This window comes from Ochotona curzoniae, unplaced genomic scaffold (assembly GCF_017591425.1).
Source record: "Ochotona curzoniae isolate NIBS_2020 unplaced genomic scaffold, NIBS_Ocur_1.0 scaffold_3890, whole genome shotgun sequence".
Classification (NCBI taxonomy): Eukaryota; Metazoa; Chordata; class Mammalia; order Lagomorpha; family Ochotonidae; genus Ochotona; species Ochotona curzoniae.
Genome location: NW_024467115.1, coordinates 24,188,983 through 24,205,541, shown reverse-complemented (window position 1 = coordinate 24,205,541; position 16,559 = coordinate 24,188,983). Strand labels below are relative to the sequence as shown.

The 16,559-nt window shown below is 42.6% G+C and overlaps 1 protein-coding gene and 1 pseudogene across 9 annotated transcripts in view; one reads left to right on the top strand and one right to left on the bottom strand.

Moving 5' to 3' along the window:
- UTRN (utrophin) overlaps positions 1-16,559 on the bottom strand; it is a 491,247-nt gene that overhangs the window by 405,159 nt on the left and 69,529 nt on the right. The window lies entirely within an intron of this gene.
- Positions 7,342-9,847, top strand: LOC121146235 (annotated as a pseudogene).

Below are 16,559 nucleotides of genomic sequence, written 5' to 3'. Positions count from 1 at the left end.
GTAACGAACACTCCTGGAAAAGCAGCAGAAGATGGTTTAAATTCCTGGGTCGCTGTCACCAATGTGGAAGATCTGGATAGAATTCTAGACTCTTGATTTTGCCCTGGCTCAGCCCTGGCCTTTGCAGTCATTTGAGGAATGAACCAATCAATGGAAGATGTTTTTCTCTCTTCCCTTATGTGTAGTGTGTGTGTGTGTGTGTGTGTGTGTGTGTGTGTGTGTGTGTGTGTGTCATGTCCCTCTATCTGTAAATCTGACTTCCAAATAAATAAAACAATCTTTAAAAAACAAAAAGAAAAGAAATACTGAAATAGCAGGTCCAGCCTAGGCAGCCTGCCTCCACATATCCAGAGCATATGTCACAATATTAAGCTTCTCAGAAGCCACAGCAATATAAGCTAAAGCAGCAGGATTTAAAACATCAATTTTTTTATAAGATTTATTTTTATTGGAAAGTTAAATACACAGAAGGAGCAGTCAGAGAGGAAGATCTTCCATCTGATGATTCACTCCCCCAGGCGGCCGAAAGGGCCGGAGCTGCACCAACCCGAAACCACGAGCCTGGAGCCTCTTTCGGGTCTCCCACATGGGTGCAGGGTCCCAGCGCCTTGAGCAATCCTCAACTGCCTTCCCAGGCCACAAGCAGGGAGCTGGATGGAAAGCAGGGCTGTTAGAAATAGAATCAGCATCCATATGGGATCCCAATGCAGGCAAGGACTTCAGAGGCTAGGCTACCACACTGGGCCCAAAACAATTTTCTTAAAAAACAGTATTACTGACCCTTTGCATAGAAATACCAGAGGGCCCTCCCCATGCTTACAGCAGGATTCTTAGCTTGAGAAAAACAGTAGCTTAAAACAAAGCACACTCAGCCTTAAAAGGCAAAACTTGGCCTCTAAACAGAGCCTGTTCTTTTCAATCGTAGGAAACTTTTTATTGAGTTATGTACTTGAACAAAGGAATTCAGAGTACAAGTGGTATTTTTGCTGAGAATCAAACATTGTAAATAGTCACAGTGGGTGTTCTGTTGGGTGGAGACCTACTTCTTAGTCAACAAGCCCCCTTTTAGACACAGGTGCCACCCCCAGCCCTGCATAATCGCTCTAAGATGATGAGCACAGCAGAGTTCAAGTCACGGAAAGGCCACTCTGAGCAAATGCTACTTTTTCTCATTCCTGCTACTAGCAATGTTAGATACAAAAGCAATCCACAAATAGACCTTGCACGGTTGTGTTCATGCTAAAAGGCACTCAGAGTAGTTACTAAGGATGTGCTAGATTCACCAGTAGATGCTCAGAAACAAATTCAATAGGTTTAGCTAATATAAAAGAAAAATGAAAACCAACATATATGTAATATGATCCCTTATTTATTCAAAATCAGATATATAAATGCATATTGCAATACATATAATACCAAATGCATATAAGCAAAAAAGCTAATCTCATTGCTTTAAAAATTATTTACTGAACTTCAGTTAATGTTACTTGTTTTTGTTATGTGTCACAATTTTCCATTTCTTCTACATATGATACATAAAAAAAAAAACTAAAGGAATGAATGAATGTCCAGCTTTATGTCACTTTTAATGTCCATGTGGTAACTCTCAATAGCCAGTACGGCAACTTTTATGAGAAATAAAAGAGAAAGTAGCACCAGGTTTATGGAACCTCAGTTCTTAGTAAGAATTACCAGTAATAAAAAGAGAACAAACTTCCTCTTTAAAATGGACTGTAACATTCCTAGAATTGTTTTCTTGGATCACAACCAATAAATGTCTTCTTAAAGATGTTTCTCCCTGAAACACAAAAGCTAATAGAATTTGTCCACAGGAAACCAGGACATATGCAAATGTCGAAGCTGGCAGGTAATGCATTTACCACGACCATTTGTCTCTGACAAAACCCTACATCTAACAGGAACCTAGGTATATCAGAAATACCTACTTTCTAAAATTCATTCCAAATAGTATTGTTCTAAACATTCCAACATCTTCAATAGTCTACCAGACATTATCTAAATATTATTCAATATCAATTATGTTATTCTCTACTATGATGATGGAGGGAAGTCCAAGAAAGATCATATATAAAAAAAAATTAAATTTGTGACCATAGAACTATAGTGTGTGTGTGTGTGTGTGTGTGTGTGTGTGTTCTGTAGCTTTGAAGAAAATAACAAAGAAATAAATCCAGAACATTTAAAGAAAAGTGTGAGCATGTTTCTGCACAGGGAAGAATGACTGCGGTTTCAAACGGAATTTAGCTTGCTAAACACCTGGCTTTAGGATAAAGCGGTTATTTTGGATTATCCAGGTGAGCCCATTGTAATCACATGGGTCCTGACACATGGAAGAAGGCAGGAAACTACAGAGAAAGTCAAGTGAGAAGCATTTGAACTAACGTTGATTTTGAAAATGAAAGGGGCCATGAGCCAAGCAGTATGGGTCACCTGTAGAAAAAAGCTGGAAAGACCGGGCCATGGACTGTCCCCTCCAGCTTCCAAAACAATGCAGCCCTGCCCTCAGCTTCATCTCAGCACAGTCAGGCTGGCTCAGATTTGTAGCCCTGGGATCTTCAGGACAATAAATCGCTTTAGTTTCAGGGCATCCGATGCATGCTTGTTCAACACAGTCGCAGACTAACCCACACACCCACTGCTCTACAGCCCTTCTCAGTCATTCATCCTTGCCTGTGAAGCACAAACAGGGAAATACAAAATCAGCAGTAAAGACACAAGGCTGGGAGAGCAGAGCTGCAGCTTCTCAGCTTTCAGCCCCCACATCAGCACCTGCAGACTGGAACTAAACAATGGGAATCCCACACAAACCCTATAAAAAGAGAAAATGCAGCCCAAATGGCTCTTTTGCCCTTCTTTTTTTAAGATTTTTTTTATTGGAAAGTCAGAAATACAGAGGAGGATAGACAGAGAGGAAAATCTTCTATCTGATAATTCACTCCCCAAGTGACCGCAACGGCCAGTGCTACACCAATCCAAAGCCAGGAGCTCCCGCACAGGTACAGAGTCCCAAAGCTTTGGGCCATCCTCAACTGCTTTCCCAGGCCACAAACAGGGAGCTGAATGGGAAGTGGGGCTACCAGCATTAGAACCAGCACCCATATGGGATCCCAGCGCATTCAAGGCAAGGACTTCAGCTGCTAGGCCACAGTCCTGGGGCCTCTTTTCGCCTTTTATGGGAAAAGTAGACAGGAGCAGCGGAGAAGGAGGTCACCATGAAATTCAGTTTCTGCAGATATCAGCAGAGTTCCCTATCGAGAAATTGTTCTTGTTGATGTGACTCCAATGAGGGGGAAGACCCATGACACACAAGATCCTTCCATCACTGCTACACTCCAAAAGCAAGCAAGCTTGGCTTTGGCAGAAGAATCTTAAATACTGAAATCCATGAAGTTCGTCTTCTCACAGATCAGTTTAATCATTCCTCGGAGCCAAAATATTCCCCTGAATATCTGTGTTATCGAATATCTCTCCCTCGTGGCACTACAACAACCTCCCATACCATCCAAACTCCTGTTTGCATACTAAACAAAGCCAAAAAATAATCTTTCTCTGATCTTGAAACTTCTCACTGAAAACCTCCAACATCTTAGCCACTGCTTTCAAAACAAGCTACACCTATCCATATCAGGATTGAGTATCTCCCCAGATGGCATCCGGTATATTTTCTTATAGCTGCCCAAATTGATGCTGTGCCCTCCACCAAGAGCATCCCCTGACCCCAGTGTTCCCAACAGCCTCCACAGCATTTGCTCCCCTCTTTCATAAGACCTTGAAATAGTTTCTTCCTAATTCTAAACCCAGACCACTCTCACTTCTGAATTATGATACTTGGTTCCTTCTTTAAAAACAAAATACAGGGCCCGGCGCGGTGGCGCAAGTGGTTAAGTCCTCGCCTTGCACGCCCGGGATCCCATATGGGCGCCGGTTCTAATCCCGGCAGCCCCGCTTCCCTTCCAGCTCCCTGCCTGTGGCCCGGGAAGGCAGTCGAGGACGGCCCAAAGCTTTGGGACCCTGTACACACGGAAGAGGCTCCTGGCTTCGGATCGGCATAGTATCGGCCCGTTGCGCTCACTTGGGGAGTGAATCATCGTATGGAAGATCTTCCTCTCTGTCTCTCCTCTCTGTATATCCGCCTTTCCAATGAAAAAATAATAAAAATAAAACTTTAAAAAAAAAAAACAAAATACAGTCAGCCCTCTGTCTGCCTCCACTGATCTAATGAACCACAAATTCAAAATATTTCAATTCTTAAAACTGCTTCAGTACTCTTCAGTACTAACAATGATTTAAAATATACAGAAAATTTGAGTCCAGCAATTTGATTGGAGAGATCCCAGAGGAAACTTTGTCTGAGGTGATCCCATACCTGATTCTTGTGTGTACTTGCAAGTACAGGGCCCAGTACAGTCCATCACCCCAGTCAGATGGTGGTTGCAATTGCTGGGTCGGTTCTGTTTCCAGCACTGTCGTCCACTGGAACCAATGGGTGTTGCAGTCCAGCCTGATTCTGGCCAGCACACATTCGGCCCTCACATAAAACAGTAGGAGCTGCAACCTAGTTGGAGCTACCCACAATAACCCCCACCATGCCCTAGTTCTCATGCTTGCCAGTATGTGCAGCAGACTAGTCCAGTCTGTCCCACATCCCATTCAGTTCTCATACATGTCAATGGGCATTGAAGCCTAGTTCAACCTAACCAGCTCCAATATCCAGGCCATACACATGCTATTGATTGCCTTTCTGTCTAATCACCCCTGCCCCTGTCTTGGTTTTCATGCTCTCCATTGAGAGTGGTAACCCAAGAGGGAGGAGCCCACTATTTCCCTAATCGGCCACTCCCACTCCCGGATTACGCACTCTCCAGGCAGTCCAGGAATTTAACTTCACAGATTAAGCCTCCAGTTGCCAGCCCCTGCCAGCAGATGCTGCAGCAAAGCCCAACCAACCCTCACCCACTCTAATTTTTGCTTGTACCACACAGAAATTTACATTTATATAAAACTTAGTATGTTTGGGGCGTGGCGTGATAGGCTAGCATTTAAAATCTTCACCCTGAATGCGCCAGGATCCCATATTAGCACTCGTTCTAATCCCAACAGCCCTGCTTCCCATCTAGCTCCCTGCTTGTGGCCTGTTAAAACAGTGGAGGACGGTGCAAAGCATTGGGACCCTGCACCCGCATGGGAGACTCAGAAGAGCCCCAGGATCCTGGCTTCAGATTGGTTCAGCTCCAGCCATTGTGGCCACTTGGGGAGTGAACCATTGGATGGAAGATCTTCCTCTCTGTCTCTCCTCCTCTCTGTATATCTGACTTTCCAATAAAAATAAATAAATCTAAAAAAAAAAAAAAAAAATACTTAGTACGTTTGAATACCAAAGAGATTTCTTTAATGTTTTAAAGTGTGAACTGATTGTAAAGGTATTTTTCCTATTAGAAAACAGTAAACATTTCTCTAATGAACAGGTGATTTCAATCTTGCTTGATTCATTTGTAAGTGAAATACACTAAGCATTTTAAGATCTCTTAGGTTTCAGAATTTTTCCAAAGTCAGTGTTTCTGACTGGCTAAAATAAAACTTTTATGAGAAACATTTAATTCTGTTTTCACTTACAAAAATTTATTCCAAGTTAAAAATATATAGCATATGTATATTTCAGATACACTATATATGTATATACATACACATTTATATTGTTACGATTTGTCAGGTTAAATTTCTGTTAAGGATTTAAAAAATGAGTGGGCAAAATGAGATCGAATTATTTATCAGATTTGATATATGAATTCTGTATATCATTAAAATTTTAAAATAGTCCAAAAAAAAAAATATATATATATACAGGAAGATAGTGTCCTCCAATTTTGGTATCCCCACGGGTCCCAGAACTAACCTCCCCAGGAGATAAAAGAATGGCTGTATGCTTTTATAACATCCCCCTAATCCCCACACTTTTTTTTTCTCTATTTCACATATTTTAAGATAGGGAAAGATTCTAATGGGAAGAATTGAGTGAAAACTTATGGCTCTCCCACCTGCAATTTTTATCGCACACAATCAAATACCTGCCAGCTGACTTAGGTCCCACTGAAAGAACTTTTCAGACTCCACTAAAAAGCAACCAAGTAGTCAGTTGCAAGGAAAGAGACCCGACCAGGCCAAGACAATCCTCGACCCTTTTACATCACAACAGTTCTGAAAAAACTAGACTTTATGTGGAAATTTCAAAATAAATCTGTCTTTATGATTTAAAAGTTACAGCTGCCCGGGCCCGGCGCAGTGGCGCAAGTGGTTAAAGGTCCTCGCCTTGCACGCCCGGGATCCCATATGGGCGCCGGTTCTAATCCCGGCAGCCCCGCTTCCCTTCCAGCTCCCTGCCTGTGGCCCGGGAAAGCAGTCGAGGACGGCCCAAAGCTTTGGGAACCTGCACCCGCGTGGGAGACCTGGTAGAGGCTCCTGGCTTTGGATCGATAGTATCAGCCACTGCACTCACTTGGGGAGTGAATCATCGGACGGAAGATCTTCCTCTCTGTCTCTCCTCTCTGTATATCCGCCTTTCCAATGAAAAAATAATAAAAATAAATCTTTAAAAAAAAATAAATAAAAGTTACAGCTGCTGGAGACAGATCAAGTAGCTAGGTTCTTGCCACCCACGCAAGAGACACAGATGGGTTCCTGAACTCTGGTTCTGGCCTGATTCAGCATATTTCTTGCAGGCATTTGGAGAGATGGGTGTTCTATTGCTCTCTCATACTGTCTCCATTTAGAATAAATTTAAATATTTTCCAGAACCTAATTGGGATATACATAGAAAGAAAAAATAAGAGGTAGGCAGGTGTTTCTTTCTCCAAGTGGGAAAATAAACAAAATACAGGAAAAGATAGACTTTTAAAATAAATAGAAAACAGGAAAACATAGACTTTGAAAATAAATAGAAGAGAGGAAAAGATAGACTGCACAAAAAGATATTTTCTGACACACAGCCACAGAAAATGTTCACGGACAAAATCAGCAGAAAACACTGTTTTGTAAAATTGTGTGTTTTATGTGTCTTGATCTTTAAACACTGTATGCCCATTAGGTACTGCACATAGCTATTAATTTCTTTTGAGAACATAATAAAACTCAAAAGGACAAGTATCTCATTTCAAATAGCAAACCAATGTACTTGAGTAAAACGGAGTTGTCGATGAAGTAGACATACGTACAATTAGTTCTGTTCACATTTCTTAGCACAACGAACTCCTTCGGAACAACCGCTGCACTTTAGGTCCTCAATACCTTTCATTGAAAGTGCTAACCCAGTGCAAATTGAGCTTCATGGCGCATGCGTTCAAAGGCCACCCAACACCGTCCCAGGTGAACAGCAACTTTCCTAACACATGAAGAACAGCATGTATCTTGTCTCTTCCTCCTCGGCCTTGTTTCTAGATCCATTCAGGTGTTGATGTGTGTCTTTCACCACATTTTGGCAAAGCTTAATTTGCACAGGCAGTTTCTCATGACCTTCAAGTCTCTGTTCAACAATGAAATCATTTGGCTTCCGATCCTATCCAGTTATTAATCACAAACAACAAAAGGAGAACTTTCACACGGAAAATGTGAAACCTATGCTAGCCAACATTCACTCCCAGCTCAGGCCATGAAAGACCGCGCAATGACCTCGGCTTTTTAGAATCTACATTCAACATTTTGCTGGAGAGGAAACAAAACAGCTGTGTGGCTTCACAACAAGTGCTCACGAAAGTCAGCTGTCTGGGAAGGGTGTGCTAGGGCAGCGGTGGAGCACTGAACAGATGGCAGGGTGTACAGCGGCACATCGGCCAGAGCCCCAGAAGGAGCGGGTCGGTCCCCTGCCCTCTCTGGGAACACTCCTTCTGGAAAGGCATAGAGGGAAAATTCTTGCCCTAGTGAGGACCCCAGTCTCACCCCTCCCACCAAGGAAAATTCAGCTATAATATCCCAGCCAAATTTGGCTTATGAGAAATCAACTCCCACTTCCGATCTAAATCCCTGATAATGGAATAGGGGAAACAGCGGAAGACTGCCCGAGTACTTGGGCTCCTGCCACTCACATGAGAGACTAGAAGCTCTGGCTCCCGGCCTCAGCCTGATCCAGCCATTGTGCCATTTGGAGACTGAACCAACAGATGGAAGATCTCTCTGTCTCTCTCCCCACTCCCCCTTGCTCTCACTATCACTCTCTCTTTCCCCCTGTAACATGGACTTTCAGAAAGAGAGATAGGAAGGAAGGAAGGAAGGAAGGAAGGAAGGAAGGAAGGAAGGAAGGAAGGAAGGAAGGGAGGGAGGGAGGGAGGGAGGGAGGGAGGGAGGGAGGGAGGGAGGGAGGAAGGAAGGAAGGAAGGAAGGAAGGAAGGAAGGAAGGAAGGAATCAACCCCAAAGAATTGGAAGGTTTTTGGTTTTCATTTGTTTTGTTTTGTGCTTAACAAAGCAAATATTTATATTGAGATTTTGACTTATTTTCTTCTGTTTGCCGATTTCCGTGATACTGATGGTGATGATGATGATGATGAATTTGGACTCTGCTCCTATTTTTAAATTTACCAAGGAAGTGGCAGCCTATTGGAAAAGCTCCTGGGATTGACCCATGCATCTAATTAAAAGTGCCCTTCTTTCCCTATAGCCCTGTGAAGTCCCCTTTCTACATATAATAGACTCTGCAGATCTTCCCACAATTCCTGGATGATCTAAACACAAACACAATCCTGTGGACTGTGTCTGTCCTGCCAGTAGAGTTCAACATTTCTCCCAAGGCATTAATAATTAGCTCAAAATCAAGGACAAGATTAGGACAGCAATAGATAGAGTGTTTCTCATACCTAACATCAATCAGTCTGGGAAAAACCATACACTTAGACACTGGTTTTTCTGAAATCCATCAAAATCCATGGCAGGAGGGAAGGAAGTGGGCACAAAGACCTACTAGTCAGAAAGACTAACTACCGTCCCACCATGGCCTTACCCCTACTGTACAGTCTCTAGGGTAGAGACTAGGGATATGCCTGGGCAGCAGCGTCGCAGGAATATATACTTGTCCAGTCTCTTGAATCAGTGAAAACAAATGCATACACCTCTCAACCTTCAAAAGATTTCCACCCTCACGACCTGATCATTCATCAATAACATCCAAAAGGAAAAAATAGCTAAAGCTTTGGGCTCACTGCATGGAGAGAGTGTATGGGTGAAGGAGATCTTGAGCAAAAAGCAAGAGAGCCTAAGAATCCTCTGGCTGCACTGCCAGGAAAAGGAAAGTGAGGCACAGAGGAAGCACACCATGTTGCAAGAGTACAAGGAGCAAATTTTTGTCCTGAACCTCCAGATTGAGGAAGAGAAGAACAGACAGAGGCAGCTGAGGTTGAATTTTGAGGAGCAGTTGGAAGATCTGATGACCAGCACAAGGACCTGTGGGAATCCCATAGGCCAGAGCGACTGGCAAGAGAGATCTGCGCCCTGGACAGCAGCAAGGAGCAGCTTCTCAAGGGAGAGAAGCTGATGGAGGCGAGGCTGCAGGATGTGAAGCCGGCTGTGCTGTGCGGTGCTGAGGGGCCCTCCATCATCACTGAGGGGCTCTTTCTTCGCAACCAGGAGGCCACAGCAGCAGTGCAGCTGCTCCAGGAGAACAGAAAGGATGAGCAGCTGCTGCAGGGCAGTGCCCAGCATCACCAGCAGCTGCAGCAGAGGAAACAGAGACTGAAGGAGGAACTGGAAAAGCATGGAGTGCAAGTCCCTGCCCAAACCCAGAGCCTGCAAGGGCAGGGGGCTGCTCTGGAAGAGGTGGCCATTCCAAAACGTGGAAGCTCATGAGGAGAATGGCATGGGGCAGAGCCTGGGGCCCTCGTAGACCAGAAGGACATACCTCACCTGAACTTACCCAAGGAGAGGCAGGAAATAAAGGCGATGGTTTGCTTAAAAAAAAATTCCCCCTAGAAGCAGATCCTGAGAAAAGGATTCAAGTATATCTAGTTCATTTTGAAAGGCAACCCAGGAAACGTTAGTAGGAAGTAAAGAAGAAAATACAGTGTGTGTGTGTGTGTGTCTATACATAAAGTAAATGTGGCAAAATGTTATGAATGCTTAAATCTTATAGCAACAAATACACAAAAATTCCAGATTTTTACTGTTAGTGACTTTAATCATTCAATACTGATGACAAATGCCCAAATGGTTATTATTATTATTACCAGCATAGTCAATAACTAATCCTGATAACCAATTATGCATGAATTGTCTTTATTAGCAGTCAAAAATCATTCATTTTTTTAAAATTTGGAAAAATTTTTGCTTTGCTAAATGTTACTAGACGTTAGGAAAAAACAAAACTAACTGTTGGGATTGCTTTTAAGAAAATGCTGTCAGGCCCGGCGCGGTGGTGCAAGTGGTTAAGGTCCTCGCCTTGCACGCCCGGGATCCCATATGGGCGCTGGTTCTATCCCGGCAGCCCCGCTTCCCATCCAGCTCCCTGCCTGTGGCCCGGGAAAGCAGTGGAGGACAGCCCAAAGCTTTGGGACCCTGCACCCGCGTGGGAGACCCAGAAGAGGCTCCTGGCTTCGGATTGGCATAGTATACGCCGTTGCGCTCACTTGGGGAGTGAATCATCGGACGGAAGATCTTGTCTGTCTCTCCTCTCTGTATATCCGCCTTTCCAATAAAAAATAATAAAAATAAATCTTTAACAAAAAAAAAGAAAAGAAAATGCTGTCATGAGGGAAACGGAGACATTAAAATTCAGCTTTAAAATTTGATTTGCGAAGACGAACTAAACTGAGAACTCATCTTGGCCTCCTACATGGGTGCAACCTGCACCCATCTATTTCAACCATTGCTTCTGTTTTTCAAAGTCTGCACCAGCTGAAAGCAGGGTCAGGGTCAGAGCCAAGACTGTAATCCAGGTTCTCAGATGTGGGTCAAGAACTCCAACCAACACCTGCCCCTTAGAATGCTCTGTAGATGTATCTGCAATGCAGTGCTTTCGATCTCATTCCTTTCCTCTGCTTTTACCCTATTATTGTTCTTATCCATGGACTCAGATCTAATAACAGCAAGCTATTTTTTTAAAGAGAGAAGGAAAAAGAAGAAAGAGGAGAAAAGAAAAGAGATAGAGAAAGGGGAAAAATAAAGGGGAAAGGAGAAAAAAGGGGAGGAGGTGACAAAAGAAAGGAATTGGGAAATGACAAGTTAGCCAAGAAAAGTTAGCTTTGAACCTGAATTCAGCTAGAAACTACCAGGATAAGCTGGGTTCCGCCATAGAGGTGAGATGCCTGCAGGGTTTAATCACAGCAGTCACTGGCACTTCCTGTGAGCTCTGAGCCCGAGCTGTCCCCGCCAGAGTATATCCTCAGGTGAGAGAATCTGCATTCCAGCAGTTGGAAGTCCCAGTGCAGGGCAATGCTAAAGGCTCAGAGTGTACGTGGGTGGCCACAGGCTCTGCTGAAGACAGCTGGGCTTGGGATGATTCAAGAGAGAACAAACCAGAAGCACCGTGTTTGCTCAATGATACAGATCACAGAATTCAAAGTAAAGTCTTTTCCCACAAAAGGATGTGACCTTGTACTTAAATTCTGGAAGGACTCCTATTATGGAGCACTGACAATTACTGTGCCTTAATGTGAAACAGCAAAGTACTGGTTGGGAAAGACCAAATAGTCTGTGAGGACCCCAACTGATGTTCTGCTGAGATGCTCTTAAAAGGTCAAATAGAGGTGGGCCTTTGGCAGCATGGTGAAGAAGACAGCCAAGACCTGCTTCCCCTATCAGTCCCTGAGTTCAAATCCTGGCTCTACTACTACTGATTCCAGCAGTTAATGTGCTCCCTGGGAGACAACAAGTAGTTGAGTTCACTTCACTCACAAATGCAATCCAAACTGAGTTTCTGGCTCCCAACACTGAGCTGGTCCAGGCCAAGATAAGTGGGCATTTGGGGAGTGAACCAGAAAATAAGACCTCTCTCCCTCTCAAATAAATAAATAAAAGCTCAAAAAAGAAATATGATACAAACTCATTTTCTGAATATGACTGAATCTTATGCCACCTTAAGTAGAAAAGTTACAGAAGATAACACAGTGGGAACCAGTATCCATATGGGTATCAGTTTGTGTCTCAGTTGCTCTACTTCCAATTCAGCTTCCTGCTAATAACCTGGAAAAGGCAAACGAAACTGATCCACATGCTTGGACCAACTGCTACCCACATGGGAGTCCTAGAAGAGGTTCCTGGCTCCTGGCTTCAGCCTGGCCCAGCTTCTGCCACCGCAACCGCTATCTGGTGAGTGAACTCACAACTGTAAGATTCTCTCTCGCGCGCGCTCTCTCTCTCCTCTCTTCGCTCTCTCTCTCTCTCACACACACACACACACACACACTTTCTCTGTCTCTAACTCTCTGATTCTCAAATAAGTAAATAATTCTTTTTTAAAAATAGAATTTTCTAGACCTGGCATGATGCCTCCAAGCACCAGGATCCCATATGGGCACCAGTTCATGTCCCAGATGTCTACGTCCCTTCCAGCTCCCTGCCTGTGGCCTGGGAAAGCAGTTAAGGACAGCCCAAAGCCTTGGGCCCCTGCACCCATGGGAGAGACCCGGAAGAAGCTCCTGCCTCCTAGCTGCAGCCATTGCAACCACTTGGAGAGTAGACCAGCAGATGAAAGATCTTTCTGTTTCTCCTTCTCTTCATGCAAATGCCTTTCCAATAAAAATAAACATTTAAAGTAAAATTAAATTAAAACTTAAAAACAGAATTCTCCAGTGAAAGCATTACAGTTGAGAGACTCTGCTTTATACTACCCACTTCTAAAACGCTTACAACATTTTGGAGTTAGCATTGTATCCATTTCATAAATATTTCCATTTTAAAGTTAATTTTCAATATTATCCACAAGGTTACAAAGGTAGAAATACCAAAACAAAAAGAGAAATGGATTATAGCCTAGCACAAATATAAAAATTGTGTTCGAAATAATACTAAATTTTAACTGTACAACAAAAAAATAGAAAAGTTACATAATAACAATTATTTGAATATGAATATGAGACGAAATGAGCAAACAACATATATGGTACTGTTGTGTCAACAGAAATAAACCTTTGTTTTTCATTTCTAACTGGTTTATATTACTGTGACTTTTTAAACTGTTTAGCAATGAAAGAAAGAATGGTGAGATTTTTTCTATAAGATGGAAAATTTTATAAAGCAAAGAATATCTCTAATAACACCAGAATTAATAAAGTGAGAAGATAGTTAATACCAGTTTTCAGAGGACAGTGCCCCATCCTAATGCTTTAAATTCTGAGATCATAACATTGTTCAGAATAAAGCTATAATCATTGATATTTTATATCTACCTCTTATTATATCGCAGTCATTTCATAGCTCACTATCACCTACACAGAATGGGGAAAAGAAAATAGTTAACTTCAGCTGAGCTTGATTCATATTAACAACTTTATTCCATGAAGTATGTGTCTGTATGCTTTATATAGTATGAGTTATTTCAGCGACAATAATTTAAATTATTAAATCATGTTCACTTATGTAGAATTTAAAACTTTCTGTGAAGCCATTAACAATAACAGTAATATTAATTGGAATATCGTTGTTACTATTACAAGCAGCATCCAATGCGTCTCACGGGGATTACTAGGTAATCCAGTGGACAATGAAGACAACGCTTTCACTGTCCCCATTTTTGAGCACAAGTCACAGACAACTAAATTAAGCTGGCACAGGGCTAATAAACGGAATTACCCGAGTTAAAACGTAGGCAGTCTGATGCCCAAGCCCAGAGGCTGGTCTATGAGCATGCTTGGGGTCAAGAAAGGGATAAGGAAGCAACATGGCCCCACTCTGCCTGCTCACCCTACAGCAAGCAAATAACACACCTGCTGTCAAAATAGAAAAAATCTGGCTTTTGATGTGAGCTTACGTAATTTTTCTGAGTATACTTTACACACATTTAACCAACAGGATCTCCATTCAAATAATTATTTTTATAATCAACCAGGATAGAGAAATCCATATATTTGCCAAACACAGATAAATGGATTAAAAAGATTTAAAGAAAGGACTGCCAGAATTTCTGCAGTTAGTTCTAAGATCAAGGATTCCAACACAGTGCAATTTTCATCTAATCCTCATGTCCCATGGACTGTTCTGTTCTTATGGATTTTAGAATTCAAAGAGAGAAAAGCCATCCAGTTAATAAGAAAATGGATATCTTTGAACAAGTAGTAGAAGGATTGTTTAAATCATTTAGGCATGGGTTTCTAAAACATTAAAGAGGATGGGCAGGCTAAGGAATAAACACTGTTTAGAGGTACCAAATTGCTGGGCTTCAATGCCTCTGGTCTAGCCACACCTGCCCAGAGCATCTATTATGAAATGAAGTCGCTGAAAACAAATGTTGTGATCCTCAAGATCCCTGAAGCACAGATTAACTTAACAAATAACAGGGATCAGGAAACTAATAACATATCATCAGAGGGAAATGAGGGGACTTCAGCAAGAGCCAAAGTCAAGGCTCCTACCCTTGCTGAGCCGTTATCAACTCAGAGCTGGCCATGGGCAATGTGACAGGCCCTGGAGGGCCTCAAAGTCACAAAGGAAGTCAGCAGGAAAGTGAGGACAGCTGGAAAGCTCCCTTCAGCGTAGAACGTGCATTTCCTCCGAACTCAAGACAGAAGTCTGACAAAGTCTACGTCCTATCACCAAGAATGCAGGCTCACTTTTAGCAGCATGGCTTAACTATCTAAAGAAATCCTATGAGTGTCTGGCTATGCTGTATGTTTGTAAATTTACCAGCAATAAATAGCTGATATGAAAGAAGATACCAGCATCAAAAATAATAGAAGATATTTATGTATCACTTACTAGGGAAGTGGCAGCTGCTGTACCTACTTTATATCACAGGTTCTCGATCAGGAAAAATTTTGTTCCCTTGTGACATCAAAGCTGTCTGGAGACTGGAGACATATTTAGGTTGCTTCAATTATGAATATGGCTGACGCATACACCAGTTGCTCTCCTGAGAATCTACACTTTGATCTGTTTGGCTATGGTCCATGCCCCACCAGTTGGTAAATATTCCAAGTAATCTCTCTGCCTGAATATAGTACATGAAGTCAGATAAACATTGGGTCCAACGAAACTGAAGGTATCAGTAAGTAGTTATTTCCATTAATATGCACTATTTCATATGTTAGCCAACTATTAGCTTTGTAAAAAAGATTTATTCATTATTTTTATTGGAAAGGCAGATTTATAGAAAAAGAGACAGAAAAAAAGATCCTTCATCTGCTAGTTCACTCCCCAAATGTGAGCAATGGTCAGAGTTGAGCCAGTCCAAAGCCAGGAACCAAGAGCTCCTCCCAGGTCTCTCACGTGGGTGAAAGGTCCCAAGGACTTGGCCCATCCTCTACTGCTTTCCTAGGGCATAAGCAAAGACCTGGATTGGAAATGGAACAGCCAGGGCACAAACCAGCACACACAAGAGAGGCAGCACTTGCAGGTAGAGGATAAGCCTGTTGAGTCACCCCATTGACCCTCAACTGTTGCCTTTTAAAACTAGTTTTGCATAGCAAGCAGTTAACCAGCAGTTAAGGCATCTGCATCCTCTATCAGAGCGTCTGGGTTCAATTTCCTATTGACTCCAGTGTCCTATTAAATAACACCCTGCAGAATAGCAGCAACAGCTCAAGGAATTGGGTTCCTGCCATCTAAGTGTGGGGGAAACCTGGATTGAGTTCCCAAATCCTGGCCCAGTCCCCCCTGTAACGGGCATTTGGGGAATGACCCAGTGATCGAGAGCACTCTCCATCTCTCTTTTTCTCTCTGACTATATCTCACTTCCTCTCTCTTTTTCTCTCTTTCTCCCTCCTGCCCTTCCCAGTTTTCTCTCAACCACTCCCTCCTGGTAAAATTGATTTTTTAAAATTTTAAAAACTGGAGTGGCATGTAAGATGTCCACATTTGTAGCACAGTGCCTGGGTTCAAGCTCCAACTGTGTTTCTGATCGCAGCTTCCTGCTAGTCCACTCTCTTGGAGGAAGCACAGAATGCCTCCAGTAGCTGGAACCCCAGCATCGATAATAAGGAAACCCCTGACTTCCCAGCTCCAGTCCCTGGGCTGGTCCAGTCAAGCTATTCAGAGCACGTGGGGAGTGAGTTAAAGAATGGAAGATCTCCGCTGTCTCTTTCTCTGCCCCTCCAAAGAAATAAAAACAAAAAAAGATTTGTTTTTAAACTATTAATTGCAAAAGAAATTTGAGAGAATCACCTTCCCTTTTTCCAGATTCTGAGAGGCCTACAACAGCTGAAAAATCTGCTTCACAATCCATTGATCACAGGATTCGGCCTCTCCGTTTCATGGATATAAGCATTTCCTCATAACAAAATCAACTTATCTTTCAATTATTTTTGTATAAACATTCTGATGTTCTCTCCAACTCACAATTATGAGGACATGTAAAACTACAAAAGATATTCAACCTCAAATCTTGGCATATGTTACAAATATTATTTTA